The sequence below is a fragment of the Pan paniscus genome, chromosome 12 (genome assembly GCF_029289425.2).
Source record: "Pan paniscus chromosome 12, NHGRI_mPanPan1-v2.0_pri, whole genome shotgun sequence".
Lineage (NCBI taxonomy): Eukaryota > Metazoa > Chordata > Mammalia > Primates > Hominidae > Pan > Pan paniscus.
The window spans coordinates 56252884-56273569 of NC_073261.2; the positions used below are offsets into that span (position 1 = coordinate 56252884).

General features: G+C 48.7%; 1 protein-coding gene across 2 annotated transcripts in view; it reads left to right on the top strand.

Moving 5' to 3' along the window:
* Positions 1 to 219: 219 nt before the first annotated feature.
* ASPRV1 (aspartic peptidase retroviral like 1) overlaps positions 220 to 20686 on the top strand; it is a 197822-nt gene continuing 177355 nt past the window's right edge. For both annotated transcript variants that reach the window (XM_063594863.1, XM_063594864.1), the window contains exon 1: positions 220 to 1671. The gene's annotated coding sequence lies outside the window, so the exon portion shown is untranslated. The remainder of the gene's footprint in view (positions 1672 to 20686) is intronic.

Sequence of the window (20686 nt, forward strand, 5' to 3'; positions counted from 1 at the left end):
TAAAATGCGTATTTTGATGTAGAAGCTTTATTTTTAAAATTTTTTGAGACTGAGTTTCAAAAACGTGGGGGGAAAAGGGAAAAGATAGGTAGAAAATGATTCTTAGCACCCCCAAGCATCTTTAACCTTTCATTATGTTTACTTCCAGCCTTTTTCATGAAACAAAATTGTGGTCTGACTGTATACAGTGGTATTAACTACAAAGATTCCTAAGAAGGGACATCTTGGTTGCCCAGGCTGGAGTGCAATGGAACAGTTTTGGCTCAATGCAACCTCTGCCTCCCGGGTTCAAGCGATCCTCCTGTTTCAGCCTCCCAAGTAGCTGGGATTACAGGCGCCCGCCACCATGCCCGGCTAATTTTTGTATTTTTAGTAGAGACGGGGCCAACATGTTGGCCAGGGTGGTCTCAAAACTCCTGACCTCAGGTGATCCACCCACCTTGGCCTCCCAAAGTGCTGGGATTACAAGCATGAGGCATCGCATGCCGCCCGATTCAGAAGCCTTAAAGTGTGGTCCAAGATTCTGCATTTCCATCAACCTTCCAAGTGATGCGTAAAGTGCTGGACAGCAGGGATGCTGCTGGCCTGCAGACTGCACCAGACTGCACTTGGAGTAGCAGGTCTAATGCCTGATACAGACCTGTAACGTCCCTCCCACCTTTCACTGTCACTCATGGGGAGGGCAGTGCTGGAGATGGGCGGAACTTAACAACCAGTGGCCAGGGCCATGTACCAGTGTCAGCTTTGTGCCACTCTCTCACCAAATTGCTCCAACTAACCTTGTTCCTTAGAACTAGTTCCCCACTCAGCAGTTCCAGAAGTACAAAGTGGGTTCTGTAGTTCTGTGAATTCCCTGCACAACTTTTCACTGTCTTCCCCACTCCCATCATCTTGCAGGTTCACAGTTTAGAGCCTGGGTTTGAAACCCCAGTCTGCCACTCTCTTATGCGCGGCCTTGGGCATGACTCTGAGCCCGTTTCCTCCGGATGATGTGAACAGTGATTAGATACCGTGGACGAATCACTCATTTTGTCCATTGTTTGAACTTTTTCCTCTTCTACCTGTTCTTCTAAATCAGCCTTGAAGCTAAAAGGTGCTTTTTGTCCCTTCTTAGGAATCTTTGTAGTTAATACCACTGTATACAGTCAGACCACAATTTTGTTTCATGAAAAAGGCTGGAAGTAAACATAATGAAAGGTTAAAGATGCTTGGGGGTGCTAAGAATCATTTTCTACCTATCTTTTCCCTTTTCCCCCCACGTTTTCTATAATTAACAATATTAACTTGATAGGTTTGAAAACAGTCAAAGTAAAATAAAGGGCATGAAATCAAGCTTCCACCCGCTCCACTGAGAGTAGGAGAAGAGAAAGAGAAACGCGCCGACCGCGCCTGGCTGGGGCTGGTCACGCGGCAGCCGCCCCCACGCCTCCGCCAGATGACGTAAGTCACGTTCTCCACTCGCCCGCGCCGCCGCTTCCGGGGGGCTCGGCTGCTTTGCTTCCACCAGGCGGCGCCGCAGGACGCTCAGTTGCCATTGCCTCCTGCGCAGCCGCCCTGGCGCACCGGACACGTCACCACCTTCGCGTCTTTTCTGGAGAGCGCGGGAATGCGAGCGCCGGAGGGTGGTGACGTCACCGGGGTTCCCTGCGTGGCTCGCAGGGGCGGGGCCAGGTACGTGGCGCGCTGCGGCCCGCCCGGGTATCGGGAGGGGAAGGAGAACAGAGAGGGGGAGGGGAAGGAGGGGGAGGGGAAACCAGCGGGACGGGGAGGGGCGAGGTGGGTGGCGCCGATGCCTAGTCTAGCCGGGGCTGACCGGGCCGCGCCCGCCTCGTGACCCACTGTGGGGCTGCGCTGCGGGAAAGGTGCTGACGAGGCGGGCGCGCGAGCTCGGTGGGGAGGGGTGCGGCCGGTCGGCGGCTGGCCGGTCCCCGACTTCCTGGCACCCTGGGCGACCGCTCCCTCGTGCGAGCGGGACCACGCCTGACCGGGGCCCGCAGGTTTTCCAGGGCAGCGGGGGGGGACTTGGGGCACGTGGGGTCGGGCCGCACCCCGACCTCGAGACGGCGCGGCGCAGCGAGCAAAGAGCCGTCGCGCCCGGAGCCAGGCCCCGCCCTACCTGGGATCCCGTCGCCCTCCCGCCCCCGGGCCTACACCCGCCCCGGGCAGCTCCGGCCAGGTTGGGGAGGAGGAGGGCACGCGCCGGGAGGACCGCGACTGGCCGCCTGGAGCCCGCGGCTCAGGCTCTCCCAGCCGCTGTTTTTCCCTTTGTACAGCGGGATCCGCTTCGCACACTTAGTTTCTGCCTAGCACATGCTGGGTGTTGTGTCCAAATAAACTAATTCTTTTTCCCCTTCTTCCCGCCAGTCACTAGAGCCGGTGTGGAAGGGCACTAACGCCTGGGTAGTCCTTCAAACAAAAAGCTTTGTGTGTCTTGCTTACTGGCTGTTAATAGAAGTTTCCCCTTGAGAGTGGCTTTGGTTAGGAAAAGGTGGCAAAGGGCCCATCCCTGAACTGATTAGTTGAGCCTGGGACCTGATCAGAATTGAGGGGAGGAGTGTTACCAGAATTTTCTCTGTGCCCCGCACTTGCATAAGTGCTTATGGCTAGGAGCGCTGTCTAGGGCACACATTACCTTGGGGCGCCCTTCGCTTCTTTCTCCTCTTGCTACCCCTTCCCGGAATCTCTCACCTCATGACGTGACTATGGTCAAGTCATCGTTTCTGGGATGGCCTGACTCCTGGGGACACGCCAGCCTCCAGGAGCTTATATGAGGCTGGTCTACCAGAGTAGACAGTGTAAGGCCCTCTCCTGGAAGGAGGAACATGAATGTGTCTTGAAGTGCTTGTGTCATGTGTCAGGGGTTGTGCTAGGCTTTTCACATGAGTGATCTCATTTGATTCCCACAGCGGTCCTGTTAGCTAGGGGGAATCATCATCCATCTAGGTAATTGAGGAAACTGGTTCCGCCGGTTTAAGCAATTTACCTCACATTTCACAGTAGGGAGGTGATGGTTGTAGGGCTTTGGCAAGAAAGCGTCAGTACCTGGTCAGGCCCCTAGGGTGTGAGACGCTCAGGGCCATCCTGGAGGGTATGGGTGAAAGCATGTAACACCGTGGGTTTCCCCCCTGTCACCCCATTCTCGTGGCCACCCCTGCCATTTATATCAAGGCAAAACCAGGTTAGGTGACAGATGGATAGTGTTCGAGGCAGAAGAAGCCCCAAAGGGCAAAGACAGGGCAATTCCTTCCACCCCTCACCCCACACACACTTTGCTTTGGTCATGGATGGGTTAATGGAAGGACTCCTGTGTATCAGACTTGGGCCTTTTTTAGCACCATCTGGCAGAAGCCACCTCTCCTCACACTTGCTGCTTCTACAAAACATTGTTCACTTGGCAGTCAGCAGTGCAAAAGGCGTGTGTGTGCGTGTGTGATTTGGATTCAGTGGACCCCAGAGACAATTGTGTTGTCTGCATTATGTTGCGATTGACAGCCCATAGACACTGCTGTGTTGTATGTGGAACCACAAAAGACAAGAGAAAGGCAACAAAAGCAGAAGTCCCCTCTCCTTTTAAAATTATCTTGTCGCCGGGCACGGTGTCTCATGCCTGTAATCCCAGCACTTTGGGAGGCCGAGGCAGACGGATCACGAGGTCAAGATCGAGACCATCCTGGCAAACATGATGAAACCCCGTCTCTACTGAAAATACAAAAATCAGCTGGACGTGGTGGCGCGTGCCTGTAGTCCCAGCTACTCAGGAGGCTGAGGCAGGAGAATCGCTTGAACCACGGAGGCGGAGATTACAGTGAGCCGAGATTGTGCCACTGCACTGCAGCCTGGCAACAGAGCGAGACTCTGTCTCCAAAAAAAAAAAAAAAAAAAAAAAAAAAAAAAAAAAAAAACTTGCCTGTAGGATTGGATAGAGAAATTCCCAGGAGAAGGCAAACAAATAAGGGCGCAGGCATTTGTCCTTCAAAACTGAGGCGGGCAGATCACGAGGTCAGGAGCCAAGACCACGCCATTGCCCTCCATCTTGGGCGAGTGAGACTCCGTCTCAAATAAAACAAACAAAAAATCCCCAGGGCTTTGTAGGTAGACGCTTTTTGGCTTTGAACAAGGCAGGTAGCTTCAGTGTTTCAGATCAAGGAGTGGATGTAGGTTGAAGTGGGCAAATCACTTGAGGTCAGAAGTTTGAGACAAGCGTGGCCAACATGGTGAAACCCTGTCTTTACTAAAAATAAAAACATTAGCTGGGTGTGGTGGCACACAATTGTAATCCCAACTACTCCGGAGGCTGAGGTGGGAGGATGGAGGATTGCTCGAACCGGAAGGCGGGGGTTGCAGTGAGCCAAGATCGCACCACTGCACTCCAGCCTGAGCAACAGAGCAGGACTCCATCTCAGGAAAAAAAAAAAAAAAAAAGCAAGAGTGGATGAGCCTGATTGACCCAGGGACACGTTTTGTTTGTTTGTTTGTTTGTTTTTTGTTTCGTTTTGTTTTAGATCAAGGACCCTCTCTGTTGCCCAGGCTAAGTGCAGTGGCACAATTATAGCTCAGTTAACCTCAAACTCCTGGGGTCAAGCCACCATCCCACCTCAGCTTCCTGAGTAGCTAGGACCACAACAAGCACATGCCACGACGCCCGGCTAATTTTTAAAATTTTTTGTAGAGATGGGGTCTCGATACACTACCCAGCCTGGTCTGGAATTCTTGGCCTTGAGTGATCCTCTCGCCTCAGCCTCCCAAAGCACTAGGATTACAGGCATGAGCCACAGCACCTGGCCCAGGGACACTTTAAACGGGGAGTGAGGCCAGGGGAGGTGGCTCATGCCTGTAATCCCAGCAATTTGGGAGGCTGAGGTGGGAGGATCCCTTGAACCCAGGAGTTCCAGACCAGCCTGGGCAACATGGTGAAACCCCATCTCTATTTAAAAAAGAAAAAAAAAAAACCACTAGTCAGCGTTGTGATGCACGCTTGTAGTCCTAGCTACCTGGGAGGCTGAGGGTAGGGCGAAAGCTTGAGCCCTGGAGATTAAGGCTGCAGTGAGCTGTGATCGCACTCCAGCCTGGGTGACGGAGAGAGACCCTGTCTCTTAAAAAAAAAAAAAAAACTGTGGGCGGAGTGAGTTTTTCTCTTTCTTTCTTTGCTGACAAAGCGGCCCTTTCTGTCACAACATACTTATTGAAACCTGATGGCCGGGCGGGGTGGCTCACGCCTGTAATCCCAGCACTTTGGGAGGCCGAGGTGGGTGGACCACCTGAGGTCAGGAGTACGAGACCAGCCTCAACATGGAGAAACCCCATCTCTACTAAAAATACAAAATTAAGGCTGGGAGTGGTGGCTCACGCCTGTAATCCCAGCACTTTGGGAGGCCGAGGCGGGCAGATCATGAGGTCAGGAGTTCTAGACCAGCCTGACCAACATGGTGAAACCCCGTCTCTACTAAAAATGAAAAAATGAGCTGGGCATGGAGGCACACGGCTGTAATCCCAGCTACTTGGGAGGCTGGGGCAGGAGAATCACTTGAACCTGGGAAGTGGAGGTTGCAGTGAGCCGAGACTGCGCCACTGCACTACAGCCTGGGCGACAGGGCAAGACTCCGTCTCAAAAAAAAAAAAAATCAAAAAAACAAAATTAGCTGGGCATGGTGGTGCATGCCTGTAATCCCAGCTACTTGGGAGGCTGAGGCAGGAGAATTGCTTGAACCTGGGAGGCAGAGGTTGCGGTGAGCCGAGATTGTGCCATTGCACTCCAGCCTGGGCAACAAGAGCGAAACTCCATCTTAAAAAAAAAGAAAAACAGAAAAAAAGAAACCTGCAAGGCATGGGCCCTCGGGAGCTTATAGTCTAATAGGAGAGGGGCTGGAAAGTGGTTGTAATTTAGGTGAAGTTTAATCAATTGGGTTATAAACCAGTTTGGCAAACTTAACAGGAGGGGTTTGGCCATCCTTGAAAGTACCTGTGCTTCCAAGTACAGCCCTGGCAGGACCCAGGGCTAGTGGGAGAACAGGTGAGCTCCGTGAGTTCCTTGGTCAGGCTGCTGCTCCTGTTGCAGGAAAGAGGATCTTCTGCCTTAAAAGTGAGACCTGACTTTAGGTTGGTTACTTTTGTTCTAAGTTTGCATTTTACTAAGCAATCCTTAGCCCATGGGGACATCAGCCAGTCAGGCCAGTTCAAGCGTTGCAGTCCATTTTGAATGTCTGTCATTCCTCAGTGTGAGTAAATTGACATTTGATTTATATGTCCCTCAACATTATGTGAACTCTCTAGGTGTTTGAGAGATGAGTCCCCTCGTACTGGGCCAGCCTGAAAGTGTTAAGTCCCACATCTAGGTCCTTGTTTAAATTCCGCGAGGTAAGAAGTGAGGAGCTGCTGGAAAGAGGGGAAGGGGTTGGTGCAGGAAGCCAGCTTTGCTCACATTCAGGAGAATTATATTATCCACACAAGGCAGAAAGTGCTAAATTGTAGATGAATGATACATGCACTGGATGCTGTGAGTTCAGAAGAAGGTGAGATCACTGTGGGAGGTTAAGGGATGGTGCCACAGAGGAGGTGAGTGGGACTTGCAAAATGTTTGTGCTATCAGTAGATGGAGATGCAGGAGATGGAGAGGAACTACCCACTGTTTTGGTGGTTCGCCTCCGCAGCTTACACAGAACATACAGTCATCTGATGTCTTAGGGATTGAGCCAATGGAAAGACATTGTGGCAGGAGAGGGAAGTGGTAGGCCTCAGAGACAAGGAAGGAAAAATCAACTATTTATTCACCAATTTATTTGTTCAACCTTTATTGAGTATTTTTTATGTGCCAGGCACTGAGCTGGGCCTGGGAATACAGCAATATACAAAACAAACAAAAAAGCCCTGCCCTCAAAAAGTTTACATTCTTTTTTTTTTTTTTTTTGAGATGGAGTCTGGTTCTGTCGCCCAGGCTGGAGTGCAGTGGCGCAATCTCGGCTCACTGCAACCTACAGGCATGCACCACCATGCCTGGCTAATTTTTTTTGTATTTTTAGTAGAGATGGGGTTTCACCATGTTGGCCAGAGGCTGTTCTTGAACTCCTGACCTCAAGTGATCTGCCAGCCTCGGCCTCCAAAAGTGCTGGGATTACAGGTGTGAGCCACCATGTCTGGCCAAAAGTTTACATTCCAGTGAGGAAAGAGAGAGAGACAAACAATGAATGAATGAGGAACAAATGAATAAGCTGTCTAGTATGTCGGTAGTGACAAGTGCTACGGAGAAAATTAAAACAAGGGGGCCAGGCGCGGTGGCTCACGCCTGTAATACCAGCACTTTGGGAGGCCGAGGCTGGCAGATCACGAGGTCAGGAGATCAAGACCATCTTTGCCAACATGGTGGAACCCCGTCTCTACTAAAATACAAAAAATTAGCCGGGGGTAGTGATGGGTGCCTGTAATCCCAGCGACTTGGGAGGCTGAGGCAGGGGAATTGCTTGAACCCGGGTGGCGGAGGTTGTAGTGAATTGATATTGTGCCACCGCACTCCAGCCTGGTGACAGAGCAAGAGTCTGTCTCAAAAAAAAAAATTAAAAAAAAAAACAAGGGGTGGGAGGCAGGAGGAAGTACAGAGGTTTTCCTCTAAATTTTAAATAAATTTTGTGGAAGTGAGTGATATAAAGGTAAAAGGGGGCCAGACGCGATGGCTCGCGCCTGTAATTCCAGCACTTTGGGAGGCTGAGGCGGGCGGATCACCTTAGGTCAGGAGTTGGAGACCAGTCTGGCCAACATGGTGAAACCCCGTCTCTACTAAAAATACAAAACTTAGCCAGGCGTGGTGGCGGGTGCCTGTAATCCCAGCTCCTCAGTAGGCTGAGGCAGGCAAATCGTTTGAACCCGGGAGGCGGAGGTTGCGGTGAGCCGAGATCATGCCATTGCACTCCAGCCTGGGCAACAAGAGTGAAACTCCATCTCAAAAAAAAAAAAAAAAAAAGGTAAAAGGGACACAAAATCTTTGTGATCATTTTCTGTGAGTTGGGGTAGCTAACTGACCAGGTTGTGTCCCAGGAGATAAGGCGTGTTTGTGAATATGACTCACTCCCTGGGGAAAAATAAGCCAAGATCTCCAAAGGAGAAAGCCAGAAAAGCCAGTTGCAATGATAGATGAAAATGGAATTTTACCCTAGACCCCAAATATAAACACTATATAGTTCTAAGAAAATAACAGTGTTGATGTGGTGAGATGTGATAGATCTAAGTACAGAAGAGGAAGGAGCTGAAGACTCACTTTCTCGGCTCCTTTTCCTGCCCAGGGGGTGGAGGCTGGGCAGGGGGGAGGGGAGGAATCCAGGTCATGAGATGGGTGTGGCTGTGGAATCTGTGGAGACCACGTGTATTTCCTCAGGAGATTCCCTGTTCACAGATACAGGCATGAGCCTGGAGGGACTGCAAGTTGTGGTCTCAGGGTGACCACCTAGCTCTCCACGGCACTATTTTTTGAACCAAGAGTTTCAGAGCTATAAAGTTTATTATGCCAGAGATGAAATCGGAACACACAAAAAATTGGCATTCTGAAGACATTTTGATGGTTTATGAGAATCATGGGATAGAATAGCAGAAGGAAATAAAAGTTTGTGGTTGAGGGCAGGATGCGGTGGCTCACGCCTGTAATCCCAGCACTTTGGGAGGCTGAGGTGGGTGGATCACGAGGTCAGGAGATTGAGACCATCCTGGCTAACATGGTGAAACCCCATCTCTACTAAAAATACAAAAAAATTAGCTGGGTGTGGTGGCGGGCGACTATAGTCCCAGCTGCTCGGGAGGCTGAGGCAGGAGGATGGTGTGAACCCGGGAGGCGGAGCTTGCAGTGAGCCGAGACCGCGCCACTGCTCTCCAGCCTGGGGGACAGCATGAGACTCTGTCTCAAAAAAAAAAAAAAAAGTTTGTGGTTGAGGAGTAAAGATTGAATATGGGATAGTAGGAATACTAGTGTTAACAGATAGTATCCATTGTAACCTGGCTAAGAGTATCCATTGTAACCTGGCTAAGAGAGACAGCAGGCTCCCAAGAATTTGCAGTGGCCAGGCACAGTGGCCCACACCTGTTATTCCAGCACTTTGGAAGGCCAAAGCTGGAGGATTGGTTGAGCCTAGGATTCGAGAATAGCCTGGGTAACATAGTAAGACCTTGTCTCTACAAAAAATACAAAAATTAGCTGGGCATGGTGGCGCACGCCAGTAGTACCAGTTACTTGGAATAACAGTACCTGTTATTCCAACACTTTGGAAGGCCAAAGCTGGAGGATTGGTTGAGCCTAGGAGTTCAAGACTAGCCTGAGTAACATAAGACCCTGTCTTTACAAAACATACAAAAATTAACTGGGCATGGTGGCACACGCCAGTAGTACCAGTTACTTGGGAGGCTGAGGGAGGGAGGATTGCTTGAGCCCAGGAGGTTGAGACTGCAGTGAGCCGTGATTGCACCACTGCACTCCAGCCTGAGTGACAGAGCAAGACCCTGTCTCAAAAAAAAAAAAAAAAAAAAAAGTCCGGATGTGGTGGCTCATTTCTGTAATCCCAGAACTTTGGGAGGCGAGGCAGGCAGATCATTTGAGGTCAGGAGTTCGAGACGAGGCTGACCAACATGGTAAAACCCTATGTCTACTAAAAATATTTTAAAAATTAGCCAGGCGTGGTGGCTAATGCCTGTAGTCCCAGCTGCTCGGGAGGCTGAGGCAGATGAATTGCTTGAACCCAGGAGGCGGAAGTTGCAGTGAGCCTAGATCGCACTACTGCATTCCAGCCTGGGCAACCGGGAGACTCCGTCTAAAAAAAAAAAGTGCTCTATAGATGTCTATTGAATGAGTGAATGAATGCATTGATGAATGGATGGGTGGTCTCTCTGATCCTGAGCTTGCCATGACAAGCCTGGAGAACAGACATCTAGCCTATATCCTCCTTTTAATGGATTCCCCTTCATTGTAGGGTTCCCCCAAGGAGACAGCTACTGTTCAAAGTGTAGCCTTATACTGTTCTGCTGAGCTGATCTGCTTACACCTTACACTGTTCAATGGCAGATGGTGAGGCGTGCAGGGCCTATGGGCACTGGGGAATTCAAAGGCAATCTTCAGTCACCAACAAAATAGGGCCTACTACTTATGCGATAATGCTTGTATACTGAGTTTGTCATGTCCTTATGACAAATTTGGACCAAGGTTGTTGGTCTGAGACAAGACCCAGTCTGCCCAGAAACTGCATAGGGCCTTCCCCAGCCCAGATTCCTTGAGTCATTTCATGCCCCCATGTTCCTGTGATCCTCTTTGCCTGGAAGAAAAACTACCCATCGTCAATGGGAATGGGTGATTTTCTACTTGCTTTTGAGCTCTATTTCATAAGCTGACAGTTTTCTGAGATTCCCAAGGACATAATGAAGCAGTTTCCCATCTGCGGGTTATCTTAATATTTTTAAGTGACAGACCTGTGTTTCAAGCCAGGATGTCCTGACAGGAAACCTGAGTAATATATTGCTCTTTCTTCCTGCTGGTGTGTTTTGGGTGGATGTGTGGGAGCCACAAATGTGCGGTAGCTTCTTGCTGCTTCCAACAGTCTGTGGTGTTCATTATCTTCTGGTTGGGGTTTTCCTTTGAGAATAAGCCAGCAAAGAATGAATGTCGAGGTATGGTTCCTGGTGACGCTGTGCGTGTGTAATGGGGAGTGAGCATGCTGCCTCCACGGAGTCCTCTGCTCCGTGTGCCCAGTGAATTGAACAACGCTCAAGGGAAGACATGTTCTGCCCAGCGTTCTCTGGGGAGTATATGGTATGGTTCTAGACACCTGAATCTCTGCCAAGCTCAGTGTCTCTCAAAATGACTTGCTTTTAGACTCACATTTGATTTTGCAAAATCTTTCACCGAACACACCTGGCAGGCATCTCAAATTTCCTGCACATTAGCCAAGGAATTCTAGCTAATGAAAGCTGAAAGCTATGACACTGTTATGACAAAATTAACACCCTGAGAGGCTAATTAATCTTATATGGATTACATTACCTAGAGTTTGAGCTTTGGCCATTATCTTTGCAGTATAAAAGCTATTTCCCCAAAACCTTAAAAAAGAGAGAAAAGAAAGCCATTCCCATAAATCATATTTCCGACACATAGCTCACCATGAAAATGTCCACAACACAGTGATATAACTGATACCTTGCAAATGGCTTTTTAAAAACAAAACAAATTAGGCCAGGCACTAATGACCTGGCTTGATGACCCGAAGGTATCCTAACATGGCTGTTAGAGATTTGAGGGCAGGGGCTGAGTCTCGGTGTTTGTTTCTGTCCCTAGCACAGGGCCTCAGACAGTGATGGATACATATTAGGTGTCGATTAACAGTCACTGAATTACTGAATGGAAATTTACTGGTGCTCACTGCACCACTAGACTCCACACACAAATAGACCTGCCCCATGGGATTCTTCACAAGAGCAAATATTTTATGAGAGCTGTTACTCCGAGTTGATTGGATGGACAAAGTGAAACCACAGAATTGGGCTTTAAAACCAAGTAGATTTACTCTGCTAAATTTTACAACTAGGATCTTCTGCTCTGGGTGGAGAGTTGGACAAAATAACTTCGAATTTGAGGTTTGTAGGTTCTATGAAAATACAGGCTTTTTGTTTCGTTTTGTTTTTTAAAGACAGATGAACCCAGCAGGCAAGCTGGCAGGAAGTCTGACTGCAGTACTTGCCTGAGAGGATGACACAGGCCAAATGAGAAAAGGAAAACAACAAGGCAGACAGAGCTAGTAAAGCACTTTGCAAAGTAGCTGCAGAGCTTTCCAGGATTTTCTGGAAAAAGGAAGAAAAGGAGAGTAAAGGGCAGGAAGAGGATTGGTTAACAAATGGATTCAGAAATGCCGATGAGTGGATTTGCCTATCGGTTTTGTTTTTCTAAGTCAGGGATAAGGAAAGAGGGTACACTTGGCCTGGCGCTGCCTGCTGGCAGGGCTCCCTTCCCCAGGCTGTGCTGAAGCCATCCTTAGAGCTGCCAGGGTGTCCCAAGGCCCGCTGCCCTGTGCAACTCACTGGAAAAGGGGACAGACTGCCCTCCAAAGATGTCTAAGGCACATGGTACAGTGGAAGGAAGGGACAGCAGTTTTGTTTAATTTCATGTTGCTTAAAAAAATGTTTATATGCATTTGCTTTTTTGAACAGGTTATTTATTTATATGTTCAAAACTAAAAAAAAAAAATGAAAAGATGTACATCTCTTCTGTCCCTGTCCCCCAAATGCCCACTTCCCCCACCCTAAATAGATAACCCTGTTATAAGGTTTTTGTTTATCCTTCTAACGTTGTTTTTCTACACATACAAGCTAAAACAAATCTATACCCTTCCTTACTCCATTTTAACATATATAGTGCCAGTCTGTACACGTTCTACACGTTTGTTGGGTTTTTCCCCCGCTTTAACACCCTATCTTGGTGACATTTCCTTATCGGTATATGAGAGTATCCTCATTTTTATCTATCTTTGTGGCTGTAGAGTATTACATTGTATGGACTACTATAATTTAACTGGTTCCCATCAAGGGGTGTTTAGATTGTTTCCAGTCTTTTGGCATTACAAATAAAAGCATGGACTTTAGAGACATGTGCTTTCAAACCCCAGTCCCGATGCCTACTAGATGATTGACAATGGGTCTTAATTGCCTCCTCTGTAAAGAGGAATTTTTTGTTTGTTTGAGACAGAGTTTTGCTCTTGTTGCCCAGGATGGAGTGCAATGGCGCGATCTCAGCTCACTGCAACCCCCACCTCCTGGGTTCAAGAGATTCTCCAGCCTCAGTCTCCCAAGTGGCTGGGATTACAGGCATGTGCCACCATGCCCGGCTAATTTTGTATTTTTAGTAGAGACGGGGTTTCGCCATGTTGGTCAGGCTGGTCTCGAACTGCTGACCTCAGATGATCCACCCGCCTCGGCCTCCCAAAGTGTTGGGATTACAGGCATGAGCCACTGCACCCGGCCAGGTATTATTTTACGTTTATTTCACCTGTCCCTTAACATTGCTGTGAAAGACTCATATAATATACAAAGAACTTGAGAAATCCTAGGTGCTCAGTGGAAACAATATACCTTGCAATGAAGCATATTCAAATTTATTCTTGAAAAAAAGAATACTGATCAGGACCCCTGGCTCATGCCTGTAATCCCCACGCTTTGGGAGGCCAAGGTCTCAAGAAGGACTGCTTGAGACCAGGAATTCAAGACCAGACTGAGCAACAGAACAAGACCCTACCTCTTCAAAAGTAAAAATAAAAAAATTAGCCAGGCATGGTGGCACATGCCTATAATCCCAGCTACTTGGGAGGCTGAAGCAGGAGGATCTCTTGAGCCCACTACTGCACTCCAGCCTGGGTGAAAGAGCAAGACCCTGACTCTAAAAAAAAAATGTGTTTGATTATTTTTTGAGACAGTCTTGCTCTGTCACCCAGGCTGGAGTGCAGTGATGCAATCTCGGCTCTCTGCAACCTCCGCCCTCCAGGTTCAAGTGATTCTCCTGCCTCAGCCTCCCGAGTAGCTGGGATTACAGGTGTGCAACACCACGCCTGGCTAATTTTTGTATTTTTAGTAGACATGGGGTTTTGCCAGGAGTTGGAGGTTGCAGTGAGCCGAGATCACGCCACTGCACTCCAGCCTGGGCAACAGAGCAAGACTCCTCAAAAAAAAAAAAAAAATATGGCCACTGAAAAATTGTTAACATGATTCACTTTATATTGCTATTGACAGCATCTTCTATGCACTTTCCTACATAATCATCCTTCGCTTGGGTGAAGACAGTCCGTGTGATCGCCTGAGTCTTCTCCAGTTATATCACACTGCTTGCGCCTTTTATTTTTTATTTTTTTTCAGACGGAGTCTCGCTCTCTTGCCAGGCTGGAGTGCAGTGGCACAGTCTCGGCTCACTGCAACCTCCACCTCCCAGGTTCAAGCAATTCTTCTGCCTCAGTCTCCCAAGTAGCTGGTACTACAGGCACGCACAACCATGCCCAGCTAATTTTTGTATTTTTAGTAGAGACGGGGTTTCACCATGTTAGCCAGGATGGTCTCAATCTCTTGACCTTGTGATCTGCCCGCCTCGGCCTCCCAAAGTGCTGGGATTACAGGCGTGAGCCACCACGCCCAGCCTGCTTGCTCCTTTCAAATCTGTTGATAAACTGAAACCCCCGGAACTGAGATCATCCCGGGACCTCACTGTCTTGAACATGCTCAGTTCCCTCCACTCTTCCTTACAGATCATTTCTCATAGAACCAAGTTTTGTCATCCTTGTTGTCCACATCTCAGTATTCTCCAGGTTATGGCTATCTCTATCCCTCTTGCCCTCCAAAATGAGACCACACGCTTGTAATCCCAACACTTTGGGAAGCCAAGGCAGGCAGACTGCTTGAGCCCAGAAGTTGGACACCAGCCTGGGCAATGAAGTGAGACCCCTTCTCTATCAAAAAAAAAAAGAAAAAGAAAGAAAACAAAATAAATTTTTAAAAAAGGGGAGACAGAATCCTCCAGAGAACCATTGCAGATGTCCCAGAAAGGTGATGCTCCCAAGTGCACAGGGACAGAAAGTAGAATGGTGGTTGCCAGGAGCTGGGTAGAGGGGAATGAGGGAGGAGTTGTTTCATGGGTACAGAGTTTCAGTTTAGGATGATGGAAGAGTTCTAGAGATGGATGATGGTGGTGAGTGCACAACCATGTGACTATATTTAGTGCCACTAAACTGTACACTTAAAAAATTGGTTAAAATAGGGCCGGGCGCGGTGGCTCACGCCTGTAATCCCAGCACTTTGGGAGGCCGAGGCGGGCGGATCACGAGGTCAGGAGATCGAGACCATCTTGGCTCGAGATTGTGCCACTGCACTCCAGTCTGGGCCACAGAGCGAGACTCCGTCTCAAAAAAAAAAAAAAAAAATTGGTTAAAATAGGGTGAGTGTGGTGGCTCAAGCCTATAATCCCAGCACTTTGGGAGGCCGAGGTGGGTGGATCACCTGAGGTCAGGAGTTCAAGACCAGCCTGGCCAACATGGTGAAACCCCGTCTCTGCTAAAAAAAAAATACAAAATTATCTGGGCATGGTGGTGGGCAGCTGTCATCCCAGCTACATGGGAGGCTGAAGCAGGATAATCACTTTAACCTGGGAGGCGGAGGTTGCAGTGAGCCGAGATTGCGCCATTGCACTGGGCAACAAGAGTGAAAACTCCATCTTGAAAAAAAAAAAAAAAAAGCATTAGTCTCTTCACCCGACTCCCCATCAAGTTTTCCCAGACTGGGCCGGGCGCCATGGCTCACGCCTGTAAACCCAACAATTTGGGAGGCCGAGGCGGGTAGATCACGAGGTCAGGAGATCGAGACCATCCTGGCTAACATGGTGAAACCCCGTCTCTACTAAAAATACAAAAAATTAGCCAGGCATGGTGGTGGGCACCTGTAGTCCTAGCTACTCGGGAGGCCGAGGCAGGAGAATGGTGTGAACCCGGGAGGTGGAGCTTGCAGTGAGCAGAGATCGCACCACTGCACTCTAGCCTGGGCGACAGTGTGAGACTCCGTGTCAAAAAAAAACAAAAAACAAAAAGCTTTCCCAAACTGGAAAATGCATGCTGTCTTGCGGCAGGGTCCTGGGCATCTGTGAGGGCCTGCACTGACCTCTGAACTATCTCCATGTCCAAAGGAGTGCAACAATAAATAGCAAATAAAAACATCATGACAGGTTGAGAGAGAGACTGTAGAAAAAATGAAAGAGCTTTTTTCATCCTTTTATGAGAAAGGGGCCCATATTTTCATTTTCCCCTGGGCCCCAAAAATTATGTAGCCAATCCTGCTGGCAGATAAAACATTCCTGAAGGAGGTAGCCAGAAGCCTAAGAATATTCTGGGGGTATTGTGGCTTAAGTGTGTCAGCCCTGTCCAAATGTAGAACAATGCTGGGGGCTATTTCAAGCCACGTGAAATGTCAACACCTGTGGTAAAGGACTATTAGCAAAGCTAATGTGCAGAGTCTGCACACATGACAAGAAAAAAGTCAACTTGCTAGGAGGGGTTTGTTGGCTGTTTAGCTTTATCTGGACAAGGGAAAAAGTGGGTAGAAAAGGCTCTCTGGCTAGTTCCTCCTTGAAGCAAGAACTCAGCTTGTTTCTCTGGATAGTCTGTGGTCAGATATAACAATGGAAACTTCAGGAAATCTTTATTTAAAAAGAGAAGGGATCTCCCCACACCTTCTTCAATATTAGGTGCCACCAAATTCTGGCTGTTGATCTGTTACTCAACAACAACAAAAAATGTCTTTTGTTTATTTTTATGTCTGATTCCAAGGAGAGTTGAACTTATTTAAAGTGGGTCTTGCTTTAAAAAAAAATCACTTCAGATGTTTGTTTCTTTTGAATTTTCCATTGGTATTCATTTTCTTATTTATTTGCAAGCACTTCCTACATAGCAAGAATAACAACATTTTGTTTTCATGTGTGTTGCAAATAGGTTTTCCCGGTTTGCCTATTGTTTTTTAACCTTGCCCATTTGGAATAGCTTCAAGCCACATCATCTGATGGGAATGGAGGTCACCCTAACAGTGATACTGCAATGTCACTAATTTGATAACCACCAAATTTACTGCTAATAATCGCCAACATTTACTGAACATGCACCATATGCTTCATGTGCCATTAATCCACAAAATTACCCTATAAAGTAGGTACTATTTTTAGTTTCATTTTATAGATGAAGAAACAGAAATAGGAGAGGCTAAGTAACGTGCCTAGTTACCCAGCCTAGTAAGGGATGGAATGTGGGGCTTGAACCCAGCCCTGACTCCTAAGTCCAGTTTCCAACCCTGCACTGTCCAATACAGTGACCGCAGGTAGCTATAGAGCACTTCAAATGTAGCCAGCCTGATTTCAGAGACCAAGTGTAAAAAAAAGAATGTCAGATATCTCATTATTAAAAAAATTTTTTTTCAACAGGGTCTTGCTTTGTCGCCCAGGCTGGAGTGCAGTGGTGTGAACACAGCTCACTGCAGCCTCAACTTCCTGGGCTCAAACAATCCTCCCACCTCAGCCTTCTGAGTGGCTGGAATCACAGGTGTGTGCCACCATGCCCAGCCTCTCATTATTAATTTAAAAATTGGCCAGGTGTGATGGCTTACGCCTATAATCCCAGCACTTTGGGAGGCTGAGGCAGGCAGATCACCTGAGGTCAAGAGTTTGAGACCATCCTGACCAACAAGGTGAAACTGTCTCTACTAAAAATACAAAAATTAGCCGGACATGATGGCATGCCTGTAATCCCAGCCACCCAGAAGGCTGAGGCAGGAGAATCGCTTGAACCCAGGAGGTTGCAGTGAGCCAAGATCGCACCACTGCACGCCAGCCTGGGCAACAGAGCAAGACTCCATCTCAAAAAAAAAAAAAAAATGTGGCTACTGAAAAATTGTTAACATGATTCTGTTTACATTTCTATTGACAGCATCTTCTATCCACTTTCCTACATAATCATCCTTCACTTGGGTGAAGACAGTCTGTGTGATCACCTGAGTCTTCTCTTCTCTAGTTATATCAAAAGGCTTGCGCCTTTTAAATCTGTTGATAAACTGAAACCTCCTTGCTTCCTGGTTTTCTTACATGAATTGAGATCATCCCAGGACCTCACTGTCTTGAACAAGCTCAGTTCTCTCCACTCTTCCTCACAGATGATTTCTCATAGGACCAAATTTTGTCATCCTTGTTGTCCACATCTCAATATTCTCCAGGTTATGGCTATCTCTATCCCTCTTGCCCTCCAAAATGAGACCACAGGCGGGGCACAGTGGCTCATGCTTGTAATCCCAACACTTTGGGAAGCCAAGGCAGGCAGATTCCTTGAGCCCAGAAGTTGGACACCAGCCTGGGCAATGAAGTGAGACCCCTTCTCTACCAAAAAAAAAAAAAAAAGAAAGAAAGAAAAGAAAATAAATTTTTAAAAAAGGGGAGACAATCCTCCAGAGAACCATTGCAGATGTCCCAGAAAGGTGATGCTCCCAAGTGCACAGGGGCAGAAAGTAGAATGGTGGTTGCCAGGAGCGGGGTAGAGGGGAATGAGGGAGCTGTTTCATGGGTACAGAGTTTCAGTTTAGGATGATGGAAGAGTTCTAGAGATGGATGATGGTGGTGAGTGCACAACCATGTGACTAGTGCCACTAAACTGTACACTTAAAAATTGATTAAAATAAGAAGCTTTATGTTGTGTACATATTACCACAAATACAATAAAAGAAATGAAGTTCTCATATGTGCTGCAGCAGGGATGAACCTTGAAAAGATTATGCTAAGCGGCCGGGCATGGTGGCTCACATGCCTGTAATTACAGCACTTTGGGAGGCTGTGGCAGGAGGATCGTTTGAGCTAAGGAGCTGGAAACCAGCGTGGGCAACATGGCGAAACCTCGTCTCTACCAAAAATACAAAAATTAGCTAGGCAGTGGTGGCAGCGCACCTGTAGTCCCAGCTATTTGGGAGGCTGAGGTGGGAGGATCACTTGAAACCCGGAGGTGGAGGTTGCAGTGAGCTGAGCGCCACTGTGCCCCAGCCTGGGCGACAGAACGAGACCCTGTCACAAAGAAAAAAAAATAAAAAATAAAAAACATTGTGCTAAGCAAAATAAGCCGACACAGAAGGACGAATATTATATGATTCCACTTATACGAAATACCTAGAATAGGTAAATTCATTAGACAATTAGACAAAGTATCAGAGGAGGTTGGGGGGATGCTGAGGGGAGGGGAAAAGAAAAAAGAAAATCAAGGGATGGGAAGCAAATGGCTGCGGGGTAGAAGGGGAGTGGGCTGCCGCTTGGGTGTGTGGGCGTCAGGGGGAGACGGGACAGGCGATTCAGGCGCTGCGCGCAGGCGCCCCTGCGCTCCCGCCGTACGCAGCTGTCTTTGTCTGGGGCGGCGGCAGCGTGGCAGGAGCGAGGGGCGCCCCGACCCGTCCCCTCTGCCCTCCACTACCCCTGACGGCTCCAGCCCGTCCGTGTCTCACCGTCTTTATTTAACAAAGAGCGGAGAGACTATAAATGACCCTGAGCAGAGTGGCTGCGAGCAGGGCCCCTGGGGCGTCCCACGGGCGTCATCCTAGCCGCGTGAGCGCCGAGCTTGGGCACCGGGGGGGTTGGCGTGCTTGTACACTTGCTCCGTTTTCTCTGTAAGTACTAAGGATTCCCCTGCCGCCCTCTTCCTCATTTTCCACCATCCCAATTTACACAAGCATTAGTATTTTTTTTTTTTTTTTTTTTTTTTGAGACGGAGTCTCGCTCTGTCACCCAGGCTGGAGTGCAGTGGCGCGATCTCGGCTCACTGCAAGCTCCGCCTCCTGGGTTCACGCCATTCTTCTGCCTTAGCCTCCCGAGTAGCTGGGACTACAGGCGCCCGCCACTACACCCGGCTTTTTGTATTTTTAGTAGAGACGGGGTGTCACCGTGGTCTCGATCTCCTGACCTCGTGATCCGTCCGCCTCGGCCTCCCAAAGTGCTGGGATTACAGGCGTCAGCCACGCGCCCGGCCGCAAGCATTAGTATTTACTTCCGTAATTTCCCCATGCCCATGTAACATCACACACACATACACACACACACACACACACGTTTGCTTTTGTTTTCCAAGATGGCATCTAGTAGGCGCTTCTCTTTGTTTTGCTTTTCTAGTACACCGTGGAACCCCAAATCCCAGCTGGGATTCACTCTTTTCTAATGGCTGAACATTCATCCGGGGCATGAAGGCAGCTCAGTTCATTTCATCATTCCTTTGTTTCCTCTGTTTTGCCACCAGAAACTGCCGCGATGAATGTCAGTCCCCAGAGCCGGAACCGTTCCCGGTTTTCTCTACTTGGATCTGAGAACTCTGTCCCTCCAGTCCTGCGAGCGCTTTGCCAGGGTGACGGGCGGAAATGTCCCCGCATCCGTGCCTGCTTTCCCAGACGGGACCCCCCAGCAGTCCCCTCCACTGCCCTTGCTTCCTCCTAACCACTTCCCCCCAGCGACCGCGGAAGGCGCTTCCTCCCCCGCAGCGCGAGCCCCAAGCTCCTCCAGAGCCCCAGCTCTCCCCGCCCCCTTCCCGACCTTGTTTCATATGACCCCTCCCCCGCACATACTCAATTTCATCTTCCCAAGGCGCCCACTCTCCACATCCTGATGAAAAAAAGAGCCGGCTGCTGTCCTATGTTATTGTCATACTTCTTTCCTCCCGTGCACTACACAATTTGAACAACTTTTTTTTTTTCTTTTTTTGAGAAAAGGTCTCGAACTGTCGCCCAGGCTGGAGTACAGTGGCACGATGATGGCCCACTGCAGCCTCGCCCTCTCTGGGCACAGGTGATCCTCCTGCCTCAGCTTCCTAAGAAGCTGGTACTACAGGCGCGTGCCACCACTATTGGCTAATTTTAATTTTTTTTTAACCACAGGGTCTCGCTATGTTGCCCAGGCTGGTCTCGAACCCCTAGGCTCAAGGGATCCTCCCACCTCAGCCTCCCAAAGCGCTGAGATTACAGGCGTGAGCCACCGCGCCCCGCGGTAAATACTATTCCAAGGCGATGGCACCTGAGTTTGAGGAGATTAATCGGGTTTACTGCAGGGAAGGAGCATTGGCCCTGGTGGCCAGAGGCAAGGGTACGAACCTGACCCTGCCCTTTCCCTGCCTGGTTCTGCCTTCAGCAAATTGTTCCACAC